The following is a 19443-nucleotide window of genomic DNA, read 5'->3' on the forward strand; positions in this document are numbered from 1 at the left end:
TTCGGGGAGTGCACCATCACGCTGTAGGATGCGACATACCAGCTGGGGTTGCCCGTCGATGAAAAGGTTGTATCTGGCTGCCTCATAGATTTTGAGAAGTTGATGGATGATGGAAAACTTGTTTGGGAGTGGTTTCAAGAGTTATTTGGCAAGCTTCCGCCCCCGGATAAGGTAAAACAGTTCACATTCCACTTCACATGGTTCCATGAGAGATTCAGGGTACTACAGGCGGATACGACTAAGGATACCATATGCATATACGCACGTGTGTACATTATAATGCTGCTATCCACTCAGTTGTTTGGTGACAAGAGTGCAAATTGGGTACATATACGCTGGTTGCCATTGTGGCGACTACAGTCTTAGATATTTTGACGGATCCCTACTCTCAGGCCGCATGGATTTGACGACTTTTTTTTTCTGTTGGGATCCAGGTATCGATAGATGCACTTAGAGTTTCATTATTTGTTCCCAGTTATTAACTATTGAGATCCCGAATTATTTGTTAATATGAAATTGTCATTCTCTAGGTAGGCCACTTATTTACCGACATCCAACCGGAAGGAGCAAAGAATTATCCAGTTTTGTCTTGCATTAGATGGGTTGGGTGGTCGAGATGTAAGTTGTTTGTGTCTATTTCGAAGTTACATTACTCTTTCGCCGACATGTTTAGTATATAGTGTACTGTTGGTAGATTCTATTGTCATTTGCAGATTGTGTGGGAGCGTTATGTTGGGCTAGACATGTTTGCCGTTGTTCATCCGGAGATTCTAGCTGAGGAGCACAATCAATTATGTCGGGCGGTCACTAGTCTGATATATTTCGCCGTGATTGAGTGGCATCATGTGGATAGGGTGTTTCCACAGCTTGGTGGCATTCAGCATGTGCCTGAACCAGCCCTAAACATAGACTGGCTTCATGGCAAGGACGATAGGGGTGGGAATAGGTGGTTCCCGGGTTATTTTCAGACATGACATTTGCATTGGGATAACAGAATTGATTCTGTTTTGAGTATCTAGAGAGTGGGTGATCCAGGTCCGTTGGGGGAGTTCCTGGATTGGTGGTATCGTGTAGCCCACAGGTTTCTGTCGCCAGATGCCTTATTTGCTAATTCCAGGGCGAAGGAGATTCTGGACGATGCCATCCAGAGAGGGTCGTCACAGGCGCCCGCTAGGGTACCTGTACCAGATGTTCCTGATAACAGACGTGTGGAGAGGCGACGACGCATCGGTACATGAGCTACTGACTGGGAATGGTGATGGCTGAATGAGATAATGCAGGATGAGAAAGTTGGTGGTGATGGTGGAGGACAGGCTGACCAACGTGTGCTTCGTGGACGTGCGAGACGTCGGGATGCTGGACCGGGGGTCGTAGCAATTGGGAAAGGTGATATCCTCATTGGGGAGCCGGAGGTTAAGACTCAGGGGGTATGTTTACCCATGCTTTGAGCACTCAGATATTCCATGCAAGGTTCTAAAAATCGGACCGGATCGGCCGGTTCGACCGGTTTAACCGCGAACTGGCACTACAAACGGTCCGGTCCTCATATGAAAACCGTCTAAACAAAAACCACTTACGAACCAGCGAACCGGCCAAAAACCGGCCGGTTAGACCGAACCGGTGACCGGCCGGTTATGCTAAACGACGCCGTTTTATAATTTTTAAAAAAAATAAAAAACCGAACCCGACCCGACCCGCTCGAGGAGCACCCCACCCCCCTTTCTTTCCCCGACCCCATTCATTCATTCCCCCTTTCTGAATCATCTCCAACAGAGAACCCTAGCCGCCTTGAACCATAGCCCCCCTGTCGCCATCCTTCCTTCCCTGGTGTCGCCATCCTCAGCCCCAGTAACCCTCCAATCTCCATCGTCGCCTTCGCCTGGTTCCTGCCCAGTAGCCCTCCATCTCCATCCTCTGCTCATCTTCTCAACACCAGCACCGCAGCACGCAGTCAACACCGGTAGCCCTCCATCTCCATTGCGCGGTCCTCAACAGTCAACACTCAGCATCGGTAGCCCTCCATCGACCCCAGGTGAGTGACTCGTCCTCTGCTTATCTTCTTTGTTCTTCGCCTCTGCTCATGTTCTTCCATCGACCCCGGTAGAAATCTTGCATGAAATTGATACTCTGTGAAGTGTGAACTTCCTCTGTGAAGTGTGAACTGTGGCTGTGGCTGGTCAATTTAATCTCTGTGGAATGTGAACTGTGGCTGTGAACTTATGTTGTTGAAATTATGTTATTGAAATGGATTTGTTATGTTGCTGGCCTGCTGCTGCCATTTTTTAATTTTTTTTTGTATGATGTTTCTGAATTTTTGTTGAAATAGTTATTGATTTGAAGGTTAGGGTGATTATTTATTCTGGAACTGAGTCTGCTGTTTCACTGCCTGATGGGAAAGTAAGTTCTTCCCATCCTCCATTGGATTCGTCCTGCTCGTCGCCCTCTGCTCAAATTTGTTACTCTAAGTGTATGTTCCCGCGCGAATCTCGGCAATCACTTGCTCTGATTCTACGTATTGATTATTTTGAACTAATAAAAAGCTTTTCGGTGGGGTTTTGTAAATAAGCTGAAATTTGTTGCCCAATTTCTGTTCGTTCCTTTGCTAAATAAGCTGAAATTTGTTACTCTATTTTGTACTTTGTTAATGCTGGAAACTTACTCGGTTTTGCATAATTATTGACTGGCTAAATTGCTATAGGCAGAATTGCTGTAGCCAGAATTATTAATGTTCATTGTGTAGGCAAAATTGTTAATGTTCATTACTGTGGCTGTTTTTAATTTCATATATGTTTTATTAAGCAGTGCAAGCCTTCCAAGTAACACACTCTTTGATCTTTTTGTTGGGATCTTGAAATCTGACCAAGAAATCATGGATTCTATGAAGGATAATCTCAAAGCAGTTAAGGAAAGAGACCCTGCTTGCATAAACCATGTGCATTGCTTCTTGAACTTCAAAGGCTTCTTAGCATGCCAATCTCATAGAGTTGCTCATAAGCTATGGCTTCAAGGAAGAAAAGTCTTGGCAGTTATGATCCAGAACCGAGTTTCCGAGATTTTTGCGGTTGGTATTCATCCCGGTGCTAAGATTGGAAGCAGGATTCTGCTTGATCATGTAACTAGATTAGTGGTTGGTGAAACTGCAGTGATTGGTAACATTGTGTCAATTTTACATAGTGTGACTTTGGGTGGAACTGATAAAGCTTCTGGTGATAGGCATCCAAAGATTGGTGATGGGGTTTTGATTGGTTCAGGGACTTGTATTTTGGGGAACATTAAGGTTGGTGAATGTGCTAAGATTGGTGCTGGTTCTGTGGTGATTAAGTATGTTCCTCCTAGGACTACTGTTGTTAGTGATTTTGTTATATTTTATGATGTTTGTATATAATTTATTTATTATTTTATTCAGAAACGGTTTTTCCGGTTAAACCACCGGTTGAACCGGTTGGACCAATGAAGCAGTGAACCAGTAGCTAGAGCGGTTTGATGACCGGTCCGGTTTTCCAAACCTTGATTCCATGAGTAACACCCAGATGTATGCTGACTTAACCACCACTACATTCACCATAGACATGGACGATTATGTTGGCAGATCACAGCTCTACGCCAACTTCGCGGTGATCATACGGGATGACGATGCTCAACGTTACCAACATCAAACGTCATAATCTTAGATTCCAGAGTACCATCCGTAGTTGGAAGAAGTTCAAGGGTACCATTCGCAGATGCCAAAGGTTCAAGGGTACCATCCACAGATGCCAAAGGTTCAGCCTCAGGCTTTGCTCTACCAGCCACAAATGACAGAGATTCAACCTCAGATGACTGAGTACCACCCATAGTTGGCGGTAGACCTTAACGAGCCTACAGGCAGTTTGTATGACACTTAGTTCACCATGGGAGGGATGCCTTCATCTGCATTTGGAGTGGGTCTGCTAGCTAATCGTCCTACACATCAGCCTGAGAGGCTTGCTAGAGTAAAGCGGCCTGCTCGGTGTGGTACAGGCTCGCATCTCCTTGGACCATTTGGGGACGACGCCACAACGATGATGATGAAGAGCGGGATCATTAGTTGCTTATTTATGTTTTGTTTCATGTACTCATGACTATGTTATTTGTATGACCATGTACCATTTCTTATTTATGTTTAGTAGCATCTACTTATGATTATATTATTTGTATAACCATCTACCGTTTCTTAGTCATGTTTAGTTGCATATACTTATTGTATTCTAACTTTATTATATGAATGACTTTTCAACTTTGCTTATTTCAGTATTTCACTATTTCATGTTTAGATGGCACATCATACATTGAATGACAAACATAATGAAATTAACTTTACTCAAGAGAATGACAATTACATAAAGCAACACATAAAATAAAGACAGAATAGTAAAAACTTCATCGCAAAGACAACATTAACTAAAATAAAGACAACACAGATACAAAAGGAGCAACAGAAACAAAACCAACGACATCATGACATTTATGCATCACCTCCAGCCGTGGAGGTTCGTTGAGGGCAACTCCTATGAGTGTGTCCGAGCTGTCTGCAGAGGCCACAATGCTTCAATCTACTTGTAACACCCTAATTAGCCTAAGCTTTACCTCGCGTCGTAAAGCAAAGGTTAATCAGGGATTACGACAGTACCAAACTCATACATAACATATATATATATATATATATATATATATATATATATATATATATATATATATAGAAGGAATAGTATAACCTAGAAGCTTGATGAAGGAGATAGCTCAAAAACAGAATTTGAAAAGCACAAAATGTACTAGCGAAGCTACTAACTTAAAGCACAAGTTGTAGATACGGTATGACAAAATATCATAGTATAATATCATAAGAATCTAGACACGGCTTGCGGAGTTTAAGCCGGCTAGCCATATACAGACCATACATGAACCCAGACAGTAAAAGTAGCTTATACAAGTTTTGTTCTCTCAATACATGCCTCTAGACTAAACAAAATACAAAACTGAGAGATGTATAGCAAAATAAATCAAGAGACTCAAAAGGTATCCGGATCCTCCGCTTCTGTCACCATCTAGGCAACTCACCGAGGTGGGCTGCTACCTGCATCTGAAAAACAACAAGGTATGAAATGAGAACCGGAGGTTCTCAGTATGGTAACAGTACCCAATATGTAAGATATAAGGCTTCGGGACGCCAAAAGCAATTCTAGAACTTCACATCAAACCGATATTCAAGCTTAGAACAAATATAATAAAATAAATATCGAACTTACACCATAAATCGGGTTATCTAAACTTAGGAAAATTCTAACTAATACTAATCACACCGCTATATCCCACAGCCTTCGCCACTCCAACCTCCTTGCAATCCCATCGCCACCGCCTACCTAACCTCCCCAAAACCAGATAAACACAGATAATACAAGCAAGGAAAACACAAGTAATATTCAAATATATAACAATTAATTAAAGAAACAAGTAGGCATACTATATAATTAGGCAAACTCAAGTAAGCAAAGCAAACAAGCAATTAGGATATGCATATGATGAATGTCTATCCTATTGTCTCGTGATATCACTTGTCGGTCTATAAATGCCACCCGACACATCCTTTCGGATGTCGCTTTTTCTGCCACTTCCAACGATATAGCGCCTATCACGCTTTTGTTCCTAGGATATAGTGCCTGGCACACTACAGTTCCGAGGATATAGTGTCTGGCATACTTGCATGCTCAATCCGAGGATATAGTACCTGGCGCACTCTTGCGGCAGAGAAGGAAAACAACAACAACAACATATAATTCATTACAAATCATTCCATGGATATAATGCCTGGCTCACTATCCTCATCAACAAGTCCATCAACCTCAATTCATCATTATTTCTCATCTCAAATCACTTTCAATTATCAAGTCTCAACATTCATCAAGATCATCATTCCATTAACATCCTTAAACATTCATATTTCTCAGACTCATCATAAGCAATTCCATTCCGAACTCATCAATTCACCAATTTCTCACATCCGTTGTCAGTAATCACCAAGTTCACTACTCTTCCCTCTCTTTCAACCAGACTCATGCTCAATACACCAGAATCCTAAACCTCCGTCTGCTAACTTTTCAAAGTAACACCAAATAAATTCTCCTAAGGCCCTTCCCATGTTCCAATGCCCAAAAATTAGCCCAAGAGTCTTTAAATGGTGTCCTAGAAGTATACAATCTAGTTGGAAAAGTGAAATAGTTTAAAAACAAGGTTTAAGTTATAAAATAGGACGTGTGCGTCGCACAGGGGTGTGCGCGCGCACGCCCAGAAGATTTTTAAGATGTGTGCGTGCACATAGAGGTGTGCGTACGCATAGGCATTAAATTTCCCAACTCGTGCGTGCGCACAGGTTCTAAAACCTCATTGGTGTGTGCGTGCACAGGCTGTGTTAGCGCTGCAACCAGTATGCCCTTCCCTGCATGTGCGTACGCACAAGGCTGTGCGTACGCACAAGGCTGTGCGTGCGCACAGGATTAAAATTTTACAAGGTTGTGCGTGCTCACAAGGCTGTGCGTGCGCACATACCAGAAATCACAAAATTCTGCAACTCTAAAGAATTTCAGATTTTGACCCCAAACTTTGAATGATCATAACTTCCTCTACAAAATTCCAAATTTTACAAACTTTATATCGATTTGAAGAGTTTTCAATGAACTTTAATTTAAAGCAAATCATCAAAAATCTGTTTTTACCCAAAATCTCAAAAACTCAATTTTTTTTAACCAAACCTCAATCCAATACCAAATCAAACACATTTCAACCATACCAAAATAGCCCAAAATTCATACCAAACACTACTTCAACCATTTTATCAATCAAACAACCTTCTAAACCATTCAACAATCCCAAATCCAACCAAATTCGTAGTTTTCACTTTCCATTAACCTTATTAACATCAACAAACCCCATCAATCATTAACAATCCTAAAAAATCATCATTACCCAACTCCTACATCATACACCAACACCATCATTTATCATAATCAACACAACTCATCCATAATCATCAACAATACCAACAACTCTCAACAACCATAACAAATATCAACATTCATCCTCAATTTCATCAACATCAACAACCATCATATCACTCATAATCAATATCAACCATCAACAATATGAACAATCACTACAAATCCTCAACAATTTCAATAATTATCAATCCCTCATCAATTATAATTAAATGCCAACAATCATCCTCAAATTCACATATTCCTCATCTCAAAACTCTATATCATCATCATCATCATAGAAGTTATCCTCACACACCAAAATCACATACAATTAAATATACACCCAAAACATTCAATCCTATCTTAAGGTCAACTAGCCTAAGTTTCCAGAAATATTACATATTACATAAAGGAATCCAAAACCATATCTTGGCCGATTCCCAAATGCTCCAACACCAAAATGAAGCCACCAAACTTGATCCAAAGCCTCAACCAACTCCCACAAACACCAAAGTTCAAACTAACAACAAATATATCACCAAAATCAAAACCTAAGGTACACAAAATAACTAAACACAAGGATTTAGTGAAACCTTACCTTACTCAATGATATTAGGGGTAAAATCCAACAATTACCCGCTACTAGAGACCACCTAAACAAGCAAAACCACAAAAATTGCTCAAAAACCAAACTCAAAATGCCCAGAAATCTAGGGCACGAAACTGGGGAGCGAGATGCGAGCCCTTACCAGATTTCGTTTGATATAAAGGAAGAGCACATTGAGAGAAAGTAAACTATTCACAATATTCACATATTCACATAACCAATATCAAGGCATATATTGCAACCATTCCCCGGCAACAGCGCCAAAAATTTGATTCTCTCTCGAGGGTTACGTTGGAATAGAATTTCTCAATAAGGTCCCGTTGCAAGTATAACTCTACCAACAACAATCCTCGAGGATCAAATTTAGAAAGAGATTTGGTTGTCACAAGTTCAACCCCAATAAAAGTAACCGAAGTATTCAAATCTCGGGTCGTCTCACAAGGAATGGGCAAACATGTGCTTCAACATTGGTTAGAAATCCGTGGTTGTAAGTCATGAGCAAGAACTTAAAATAGGAATCTTAACAAGCAAGTAATCTTGAAATGCAAGAACTATTCAAATAACTAAGCAAGATGTGAGCAATTCTAAACTAATGAGATAATATTCCATATAATTGTACTTCAAAAACTAAACGATAATTATAACTAAGATAAAATAATTAGAAATTTGGGTTTCAAATATGAATAATAAAAGCAACTCTTGGCTAGACATGGGAATTGGGGTCACTATCCTTGTCTAATAACCATATCTTGACAATTATGAGGAACCAAACTCATTAAGTCTACCTCTATACTTGAAGTACGTTAAATGGTTTGGTCAACATCAACCCATAAGGTCTAACCTCACTACTAATTGGCTTAGTAGTAGGTTAGTGTCAATGGCTATCAAATTGACCACTAAGGGTTCCCAAATCATCAAATCCATTAGACCCAATGAATAAAGTTTACCCAATTCCCTTAGCCTAGGCCAAGAGTAAAGAGAACTACTCCATGATCAAAGTAAACAATTCATCAAACACATGGTAACCGCTAATAAAAGACATGTTCAAATTGCGATTAAATTGAAACTAACAAGTACCCACTAACAATTATCAACATACAATCATTCAAACAACATAATTAACCATAGAAATCATCAATGTAACATTAACAAGTCAAGATTCACAACATTCAAGCAATGGGTATAAAGTGACAAATGACAAGAATTCATAAAACTAACATAATATCTAAGCAAAATTATACTAAGAAATTCAAATTAAACAATCAAAACTAGTAATTAACAAGATCCAATTCAGAATTCAACAAGGGAAGATCAAATTAAAATTAGATCTAGAGAGGAATAAAGGTTTCTCTCTCTAGAAGAACAAGAACCCAAAAACTAACTAAAATTGTGTCTAAGTGTAAAATGATTGATCCCCCTTTCCCCCTAGCATCCTTGGGTCTTTTCCATGCAGAAACAGCTTGAATTTGGGCCTAATGAGCCTCAGAAATCGCCAGACACGATTTCCTTTAATGAGATCACGTGCAGCTTCCCGCGCGTGCGTGCCGATCGCTTTTGTGATCCACGCGTGCACGCCATGTGCGCATGCGCGTCGATTGGATTTCTTTGATCCGCGCGGATGTATCCATCCTTGCGTGCCGCTTCCAGATATCCTCATGCACGCGTGCGCGTGCAGTGCGCGTGCGCGCCCTTTGCGAAGTTTCCAAAATCTAAATCTTCGTGTTCCTTCCTCTTGTACATGCTTTCTTTCTCTCTTCTAGGATATTCTTGCCCTATAATTCCTGAAATCACTCAACAAATACATCACGACATCGAATGGCAATAAAAGAAGATCAAAATATAGCAATTTTTAGGCAAAAGAAACATATTTTTCATCATGAAGCATTATTAAGAAGAGAACACAAAACCATGCAATTCTTGTGAATAAGTGTGAGAAATATTGACAAAACTCCCCGAATTCTACACAATATAAACCACAAAATTGGGGTTTATCAAATCTCCCCACACTTAAACCAAGCATGTCCTCATGCTTAAAATAAAAAGACCAATGATCATGGTAAGAAAGGGTTTATGAAATGCAATTTCCTAAATGAATGCATGCAACTAAAGTAAAATCATCTATCTACTTGGTCAAGGGTAAATCTATCCTCCAAGAACACATATGAGCATACGGGGTGAAAATGCTATGTGGTTCATGAATCCTACCAAATTGAACATCAACATGAAGTGCATATAACTTGCTAGATGAGCGCTTGTGAAAGCCGGGAACATGGAGTTGAGCATCGAACCTTCACTGGAAGTGTATCTGCTCTATTCGCTTGAGTGTATAGGGTTTGTCACTCAATCCTTTCCTACTCATGCTTTCCAAGATTTATCCTTCATCTAACAATCAACAATTACTTTATGCATGCTTACAAGTATCATGAGGTCTTATTCATGGGTTGTAATGGGGCTAGGGTGAAGGTAAGGATGTATATGGTCAAGTGAGCTTAAAATTTGAGTCCTTGATTAACCTAGGATCCCACTAGACACATAGAAAACCTATACAACTATAATACATTACCTAGCTACCCTTGAGTTTCACTTTTTTGCATACTCATGCATTCTTTTCAATTCACATCCCATATGCATTGTTTTTATTACTTTGTCTTGGGGCATTTTTGTCCCCTTTCATAGCTCTCTATTATTTTTATTATTAATATTTTTTTTTGGTCCCCTTTCTCTTGGGGTTTCATGTACAAAATTTTCAATGTATATGGTTCAATCATTCAATACATGAGTATGTTCCCAAATCCTAGAATCTTCAATTACAACTACAATACACCTATTTATATCTACCCAAATTTCCCAAGTACACCCTCCCAATTAATTGATACACACCTCCACTTACCTAAGCTAATCAAGGATCCAAATTTAGGGACAATCATTGTTTTTCGCTTAGGGTTGTTGATGTGCTCTTTTTAAGAACAAAGAGGGTTTACCATAGGCTCAAAATTGGTTAGCAATGGTAGATAAAAGGGTTAAGGCCGTTTGGGAAAAGTGACTATTGAAATGATGGCCTCAATCATGTAAATGCATTTATACACAAAGTAATGGACATATAGAATCAGACAAAGCAAGGATTACAATCATAGAGAGAGAATAATGCACACAAGAATGGGAAATAATGGTTAGAAGATGTAACCATACAATAGGCTCAAAACTTACATGCTTGTGTTCTTAGCTCAATCACTATGTTCCAAAATATATTCTTAAAGCAAGTTTATTGCAAAAAGTTTTTCAAAATTTGGTAGGGTACCCCAAAACATAGTTTCTTTGGGAAGAAGTTATTATCTTGACCAAGCAACTCTATAGAAACTGACTATTATGCAAGGAGTATTTACAAGCAAAACTAACTACACATGCAATGTACTATCTACTAAGCAAAAGATAAATCCATGGGTGTTGAAAGAAAGAGATTGTTACCCATGGAGATCGGTCGAACGACCTCCCCACACTTAGAATTTAGCACGGTCCTCCGTGCCACCAACGATGTGCAAAGGACGGTCGGGACCGGAACCTTCACTATCCCCTCCATCAGAGCTCCCATCATTTGGGTTTGAGGTGGATGTGAATATTTCGAGTTCCTCCATGCTATGGGTAACACAACGCAGAAGCTTCTTGATGTAGGAGTATAGGCGTTGATTGCGCCGCTCATATCTATCAAACTTCCGGTGTAGATCTTCTATTCTTTTATGTGTGGATCTTTGACGTGGTGGTGATGATGAGGTGGAAGAAATAGTAGATGGGAGGGCTATGTCAAGGCTTGGGTTGTTCATGGGAAGATGTAAATATTTTCCACTTGGGACCACATCGCCCTTAGCCGGAATGATAGCCTTTGTGTCCATGTCTTCCCAAGGAACACCCACAGCAGCAACTAAATCGGATACCAATGCTGGAAATGGCAAATTACCCTGGGCGTGGACCTGTCCCATCGCTTGCTTGACAAGAAGCGGAATATTCACCGGTCTCTCCGTGAGAACACACCAAACAAGCAAAGCGAGATCCGCCGTGACGGACAACTTGTGGGTGCTAGGTAGCACATAGTGAGATAGGATCTGGGCCCAAGCTCTAGCTTCTACAGTGAGAAAGCGAGCGTTAATGCATTTGGGCCTCATCCGGAGTCGACCATGGGTCCAAAATGTCTCTGGCTCAGCAATGACTTGGAGGATCGAGTCCCAATCAAACCCAAACTTTTCTCACTGACGTAAGACCTCTTGGTAACCATCCATATCACTTGGTACTGGTAGGACATTAAGTACTTGCTGAATAGCCTCTTCTGAAATTGTGACTTGCTTCTGGCGCATGTATACTGATTGAAGGGAAGGAAGATGGTAGTTAGTGTAGAATTCTACCACCCATGAAAGGTTGACCTCTTGTGGTTTTCTCAGAAGGAACTCTCATCCTCGCCGTTCAATGCGGGGTAAAATACAAGGAGCAACCTTGTCCGGCGGAGCGAGTAGATGCTCGGCATGATAGTTCCTCTCAACCATGGCGGGGAACACAAGTTCACAGAAGCGGTTGGGGAATCTTAAAGAATCTTTTGCCGGTTTGCTCTTCTCTTTCTCATCAATAGGAGTGGGTGCCTTTGCCTTCTTAGAGAGGGGTTTGGCTCCTAATGAAGGGTGCGCCTTGGAGTTTGATCTTTGGGGTGCCCTCTTTACGGCTGGTTTCCTTGAAGCTTTCACCTTGCCTCTCTTGGTGGCCATCCTGAGAAAGGAAGGAAACAGGAAAATATTAAACCCAAAGAATCATTTTAACAAAAGCATGCAAGTGAAGGATAGTGCCCAAAATAAGTAGTGCAACAAAGTGATTATAGAGGCATGGGTCACAACACTTGGCATGGGATGCAAGAGGTAGTAAAGCATGCAATAAGGCATGAGAAGAATAATCTTAAGCATCCATAACAAAGAGCAAGTCATGTTCAATGAGTATCTAATTAGCAAGTGATAAGCAAAGTGAACTCAATGCATTTAGAAGAGAGCAAGTGAATGAGGAGGAGGCACCAAATTAAAAGTACATGATTAAAATAAACCCAAATGGTATTCATGTATTTCCTCAAACACTTGGCGTGCAATTATTAAGCAATGAGCAATTATGAGATACTCAACCAATTTGAAGCCAAAAATAAAATATCAATCATCACATAACATCACTAATTGGCAAAGATAATGAAAAACAATCAAGAATATCCATTAAGGCAAATTAAAACTCAAATTCAACATCCATGGAAAAGCAAGAAAAAGGACAAGTAAACAAACAAAAAGCAAATAGTATAATCATACAACTAAAAAAAGAAATAAGCAAAGCAACAAGAAGAATCTAACTAGAAGAAGAAATAATGCAAAGAAATTAATAAAGGAGATATGGAAGAAGTAGAACCTTGAGAAGTGTAAGAGAAGAAGGTGGATTTTTTTTTTTTTTTTGGTTTCTTTTGTGAAGATGAGAGAGAGATAGAAGAGATGTAAGGCTACCAGAAGTGGTGGTGGTCACCGGTGAGTAGTCGGAGACGGTGGTGGTGGATTGTGGAAGAAAAAGGAGAGAAAAAGGATGATGGAGAAGGAAGAAGTAGAAGAAGATAAGAAAAGAGGTGAGAAAGAGGGATAGAACAGGGCGCGCCAGCTTTTAAACTGGTTCGCGAAACCGGCGCGCGCACACACGATGCGCTGGCGCGTTGGTGAGGGCAAAGCGAAGGACGCGTACGCGTCCAAGGCGCGCACGCGTGAGGTCAGTTGTGCCCCTGGCACGAAGTTGGCACCAAGTAGGCGCAACTCTCGGGTGAGTTGTACCAGGGTAGTCATGCAGCACAGGCGCGCGGACGCGTGCCTGATTGGGTTGATGACCGACGCGGACACGCGCAGTGCGTGGACGCATCGGTATGGGCACAGGCTGGGCACAAGTGTGGCACAAGTCTCTGGTTTTTGTACCAGAGAGTTTATGTAGCACCATCGGCGCGCGCGCGCACAGTGCGCTTGCGTGTTGATGGTGAAATTACAAAGGGTGCGCAGGCGTGAAGCACGCGGACGCGTGGGCGCCTGGTGCGAGATGGGCATAAAGTGGGCATGACTCTCGAGTTTTTGGCCCAGGAGTTAGAAATGCACCAGCGGCGCGCGCACGGTGCGCTGGCGCACGGATGCCTTTTTTTTCCTTTTTCCTTTTTTTTTCAACATAGGGAAAAGCTACTCTAACACATTCTTGGCAGGTGTTTAAGCTAGTAGGCAAGAAAACACTTATAAATTCATGCACCATTCAAGACAACGCATTTTCTCTAACTTCAATAATTCATCCATACCAAAATGATGAAAACTATATGAACATCCTATCTATCCAACAAGAACAATAAGGCTAGCAATCCTATGCAATCAACAACATCAAGAAATCACAAAATTCACAAGAATTTAAAGCTACAAACTAGATGGTATACATAAGGAAGATCTTACCACGGTGGGGTGACTCCCACCAAGCACTTTTCTTTAACATCCTTAAGTTGGACAGTCAGTCGCTTAAGCTTCTCCTTCCTTAGTGCATCCGCCAATAGGAACACCTCTAGCTCTTTTGGGAGCTTGTAGCCATGATACTTCTTCACTCTATGTCCATTCACCTTGAAAGTTGCTTCACTTTTAGGATCAAATAACTTCACCACTCCATAGGACTTTATCTTCTTTACCTTGAAAGGTCCTTCCCATCTAGAACGGAGCTTTCCAGGAATGAATCTAAGCCTCGGGTTGTAGAGGAGGACCTCATCACCTTTTTGGAAATCCTTTTTCCGGATGTGATGGTCATGAAATGCTTTGGTCTTTTCCTTGAAGATCTGGGCATTCTCATATGATTCGTTCCTCAAACACTCGAGCTCCTCTAGCTGTAACTTCCTGGCTTCACCCGCCTTGACTAAATCCATGTTGCACTGCTTTACCGCCCAATAGGCTCTATGCTCAATCTCCACCAGAAGGTGACACGCCTTACCATAGACGATCCAGAAGGGGCTCATCCCTAACGGAGTCTTGTAGGCCGTTCTATACACCCATAGTGCATCTCCTAACTGGAGGCTCCAATCCTTCCTTTATGGATTGACCACTTTCTCCAAGATTCTCTTAATCTCCCGGTTGGACACTTTCGCTTGCCCATTGGTCTGTGGGTGATAAGCAGTAGCAACCTTATGCGACACTCCATAGCGCTTGAGCAATGCCTCTACTTTCTTGTTACAAAAGTGCGATCCTTGGTCGCTCACAATTACTCGTGGCGACCCATAACGGTATACAATGTGATTTCTAATAAAAGAAACAACGGTATTGGCGTCGTCAAGGCGGGTAGGTATTGCTTCTACCCACTTTGACACGTAGTCAACCGCTAACAGAATATATAGATACCCACTTGAGTTGGGAAATGGTCCCATAAAATCAATGCCCCATACATCAAATATCTCACAGAATAACATAGGTTGCTGAGGCATCTCATCCCTTTGGGATGTGTTTCCCGACTTCTGACACTGATGGCAAGACACACAGAACCGGTTAGCATCCTTAAATAAGGTTGGTCACCAGAATCCACAATCCAACACCTTTTTAGCGGTCCTTTGTGGGCCAAAGTGGCCACCACATTCGGACGAATGGCAAGCTTCAAGAATGGGTTGAATTTCAGATTCCGGAACACATCTTCGAATTACTTGGTCTACGCCCCTCTTCCACAAGTGAGGGTCATCCCAAATGTAGTATTTGGAATCACTCCTCAACTTATCCCTTTGGTGTTTAGAAAAGTTTGGAGGAAAGAATTTTACAACCAAGTAGTTCGCCATTGGGGCAAACCAAGGAAAGCTATCCGACACAGCATGCAAACTATCCAATGGGAATGAGTCATTGATCGGAAATGGGTCAAATTTTAAATTCTCAATGCGGCTTAAATGATTCGCGACCAGGTTTTGAGACCCACTCCAGTCCCTAATCTCATTGTCGAATTCTCGCAAAAGCAAGATCCAACGTATGAGTCTAGGCTTTGACTCATTCTTTGTCAATAAGTACATTAAAGCTGCATGATCCGTGTATACCACTATCTTTGACCCTAGCAAATAATATCTGAATTTATCTAAAGCATGAACAATAGCTAGGAGTTCCTTTTCAGTAGTGGTATAGTTAGATTGTGCTGCATCCAGTGTTTTAGAAGAGTAAGCAATGACATAAGGGAGTTTACCAACGCGTTGTGCAAGTACGGAACCTACAGCATGGTTTGACGCATCGCACATTATCTCGAATGGCAACGTCCAATCGGGGCCTCGCACAATCGGTGCTATGGTAAGAACTCTCCTTAGCTCTTCAAACGCTTTCACACATTCACTGTCAAACTCAAAGTCCACATCTTTTTGGAGTAGGTGCGACAATGGCAAAGCAATCTTGCTGAAATCTTTGATAAAGCGACTATAGAATCCTGCATATCCTAAAAACGAGCGGATCTCCCTCACAGATGAGGGGTGAGGTAAAGTGGTGATAATATTGACCTTGGCCGGGTTTACAGAAATGCCTTCATGAGAAACTACATGTCCCAACACTATACCTTGTCTTACCATAAAGTGACACTTTTTAAAATTCAAGACAAGGTTAGTGGCAACACATCTAGCTAAGACTTTGGCCAAGTTCTCTAAGCAACAATCAAATGAAGTTCCATAAATACTGAAGTCATCCATAAAGACTTCCAGATAATTCTCCATTAGATCGAAAAAGACACTCGTCATACACCGCTGGAAAGTAGCAAGTGCATTACATAGTCCAAATGGCATCCTTTCGTATGCAAAAGTGCCAAAAGGGCAAGTGAATGTGGTCTTTTCCTGATCTTCAGGAGCAATGTGAATCTGGAAGTAACCAGTGAATCCATCAAGAAAGCAATAATGGGATTTACCCGCCAAATGGTCCAACATCTGATCGATAAAGGGCAAAGGGTAGTGGTCCTTTCTTGTAGCGGCGTTCAATCTTCTATAGTCGATGCACACGCGCCACGCATTTTGTACTCTCTTGGTGACCACTCCTCCATCATCCTTTTTAACCGCAGTGATGCCTGATTTCTTGGAAACGACCTGGACCGGGCTCACCCATTCACTGTCAGAAATTGGGTATATAATACCCACATCAAGTAGCCTAGTGACCTCCTTCTTTACCACATCAAGGATGGTAGGGTTGTGCCTCCTTTGTGGCTGCCTAACCGGCCTAGCTCCCTCTTAGAGAAATATACGATGTATGCACTTGCGAGGGTCAATCCCACAATATCAGCTAGGCTCTAACCAATTGCCTTCTTGTACCTTCTCAGAACATCTAGGAGCTTTTCTTCTTCTTTACTCGAAAGCTCACTAGCAATAATGACCAGAAACTTTTGGTTGTTCTCTAAGAAAGCATACTTCAAATGAGATGGAAGAGGCTTCAGTTAACTCTTTCCCTCAAGCTGAGGTTCCTTTTCATCAAGCTCACGGAGTTCATTCTCAACAATTTTCTCATGTTCATCCTCTTGGTCATCCGTCTCTTCAACAATAGGGTAGCATAGCTTATGGTGGTCTTCTTCTTGCACTTCCGCTACCACTTCATCAATTACATCACATCGGAGAACGGAATGCTCTTCGGGAGGATGCTTCATGGCTTCTTCCAAATTAAACTTGATAGTCTTGTCTCCAACCTCAAAGGAATATGTGCCGGTGAAGGCATCTAACTTGAATTTAGAGGTCTTAAGGAAGGGTCTACCAAGTAGAACGGAGGATGAGCTTCTATTTTCTGTTGGAGGCATTTCAAGGATGTAAAAGTCAACCGAAAAAACCAAATACTCGATCGTCACAAATACATCTTCGGCTATTCCTATCACCGTGATCACACTTTTATCGGCTAAGGCAAACTTCACCGCCGACTTCTTTAACGGAGCTAAATTCAACCGCGCAAAAATGGACAATGGCATGATACTTACGCAAGCTCCTAGATCACACGTACAGTCATGAAAAGTGCGCCCACCAATACAACAAGACACCAAACAAGATCCAGGGTCACCACATTTCTTTGGAATAGGTTCCATCAAGGAAGAAATTGAACTACCCAAGGATAATGTCTCCAATTCTCCAATCCTATCCTTGTGTGTACACAAGTCCTTCAAAAATTTTACATATTTTGGAATTTGTTGAATAGCATCAAGAAGGGGTATGGTTACCTCAACCTTCTTGAACACTTGAAGCATGTTCAAATCAAATTTCGGCATTTTCTTTGCTTTCTTCACCATGGAATGGAATGGAATAGGAATGGACTCATCCACTATAGCTTTCCTCTTGGGTTCCTTGAGGCTTACTCCTTCTTCCTCATGCCTTTTGTCTACCTCCTCTTCTTCATGTGGAGCTTCAATAACCGCTTCTTCCTCATGAATATCTTCCATGACCCTTGGAGGTATCTCCTCTAATGTAGTCCCCGACCGTAGAGTGATGGCGTTGAGACCGCCCTTAGGATTTGGTTGGGGTTGGGATGGAAGATTAGAAGAGCTTGAGGGTTGGTTGGTGTTGTTGTTGGAGGTTGAGGGTTGGTTTGACATGGCCATTTTTAAAAACATGTTGGTGAGGTTAGCCAATTGAGCGGCCAAGGCATCAAATTGAGCCTTGTTACTCTCGTCCCGTTTCTCCATAGCGGCTCTAAGCTCATCAACTTAATTGTTGAAAGATGGAGAGGTTTGATTGGATTGTTGTCTATGGTGTGGTACTTGGTATTTGGTGTAGTTGTTTTGGTTTTGGTTGTGGTGATTTTGGTTGGCTTGGTGGTTGTTGTTGTTGTGTTGGTATTGAGATGAAGATTGGTTGTTGTTGTAATGAGAAGAAGAGTTGTTCCATCTTTGGTTTTGATTGCTCCCTTGTGCATTGTCCCTCCACCCTTGATTTTGATTACTACCATGAGAGTAGTTGTTTTGGCCTTGAGAAGGATAGGGCGGACGGTTGTTATAGTTCACATTGGCTACAACAAGGGCATGCTCCTCTTGAATTTGATGGCATTGATCGGTGTAATGTGTGGTGCTAGAGCACAAACGACAAATCCTCATGCAAAGTGATCCGTCGTGGCTCCTCCATTTATGGTTCACCTGTAGGATGCAAAGATGTATTAGTAGTGCCAACAGAAGAATAGGAAGTAGCGGACTCCAAGTCACTTTCGGTGCCGCCTAGTGATTCGGTATGTTCCTCAAGAGAGGCAGAAGTATTAGCCGTATAATCCAACCGCCGTCTAGCTTGCCGAGTGTGTAACAAAGTTCTTTCAATCTTAGGGTCAAACTCGACTAAGCTAGAATTCGGTTGAGACCGAGTCATCAAACTTGGGAGTCATAGCACACAAACAAAAGAAATCTAAACTAAAGCTAAGTATTGAAAGAAAGTAAACTATTAACAATATTCACATATTCACATAACCAATATCAAGGCATATGTTGCAACCATTCCCCGGTAACGCCGCCAAAAATTTGATGCTCTCTCGAGGGTTACGTTGGAATAGAATTTCTCAATAAGGTCCCATTGCAAGTATAGCTCTACCAACAACAATCCTTGAGGATCAAATTTAGAAAGGAATTTGGTTGTCACAAGTTCAACCCCAATAAAAGTAACCGAAGTATTCAAACTTCGGGTCATCTCACAAGGAATGGGCAAACATGTGCTTCAACATTGGTTAGAAATTCGGGGTTGTAAGTCATGAGCAAGAACTTAAAATAGAAATCTTAACAAGCAAGTAATCTTGAAATGCAAGAACTATTCAAATAACTAAGCAAGATGTGAGCAATTCTAAACTAATGAGATAACATTCAATATAATTGTACTTCAAA

This window comes from Arachis hypogaea, chromosome 15 (genome assembly GCF_003086295.3).
Source record: "Arachis hypogaea cultivar Tifrunner chromosome 15, arahy.Tifrunner.gnm2.J5K5, whole genome shotgun sequence".
Lineage (NCBI taxonomy): Eukaryota > Viridiplantae > Streptophyta > Magnoliopsida > Fabales > Fabaceae > Arachis > Arachis hypogaea.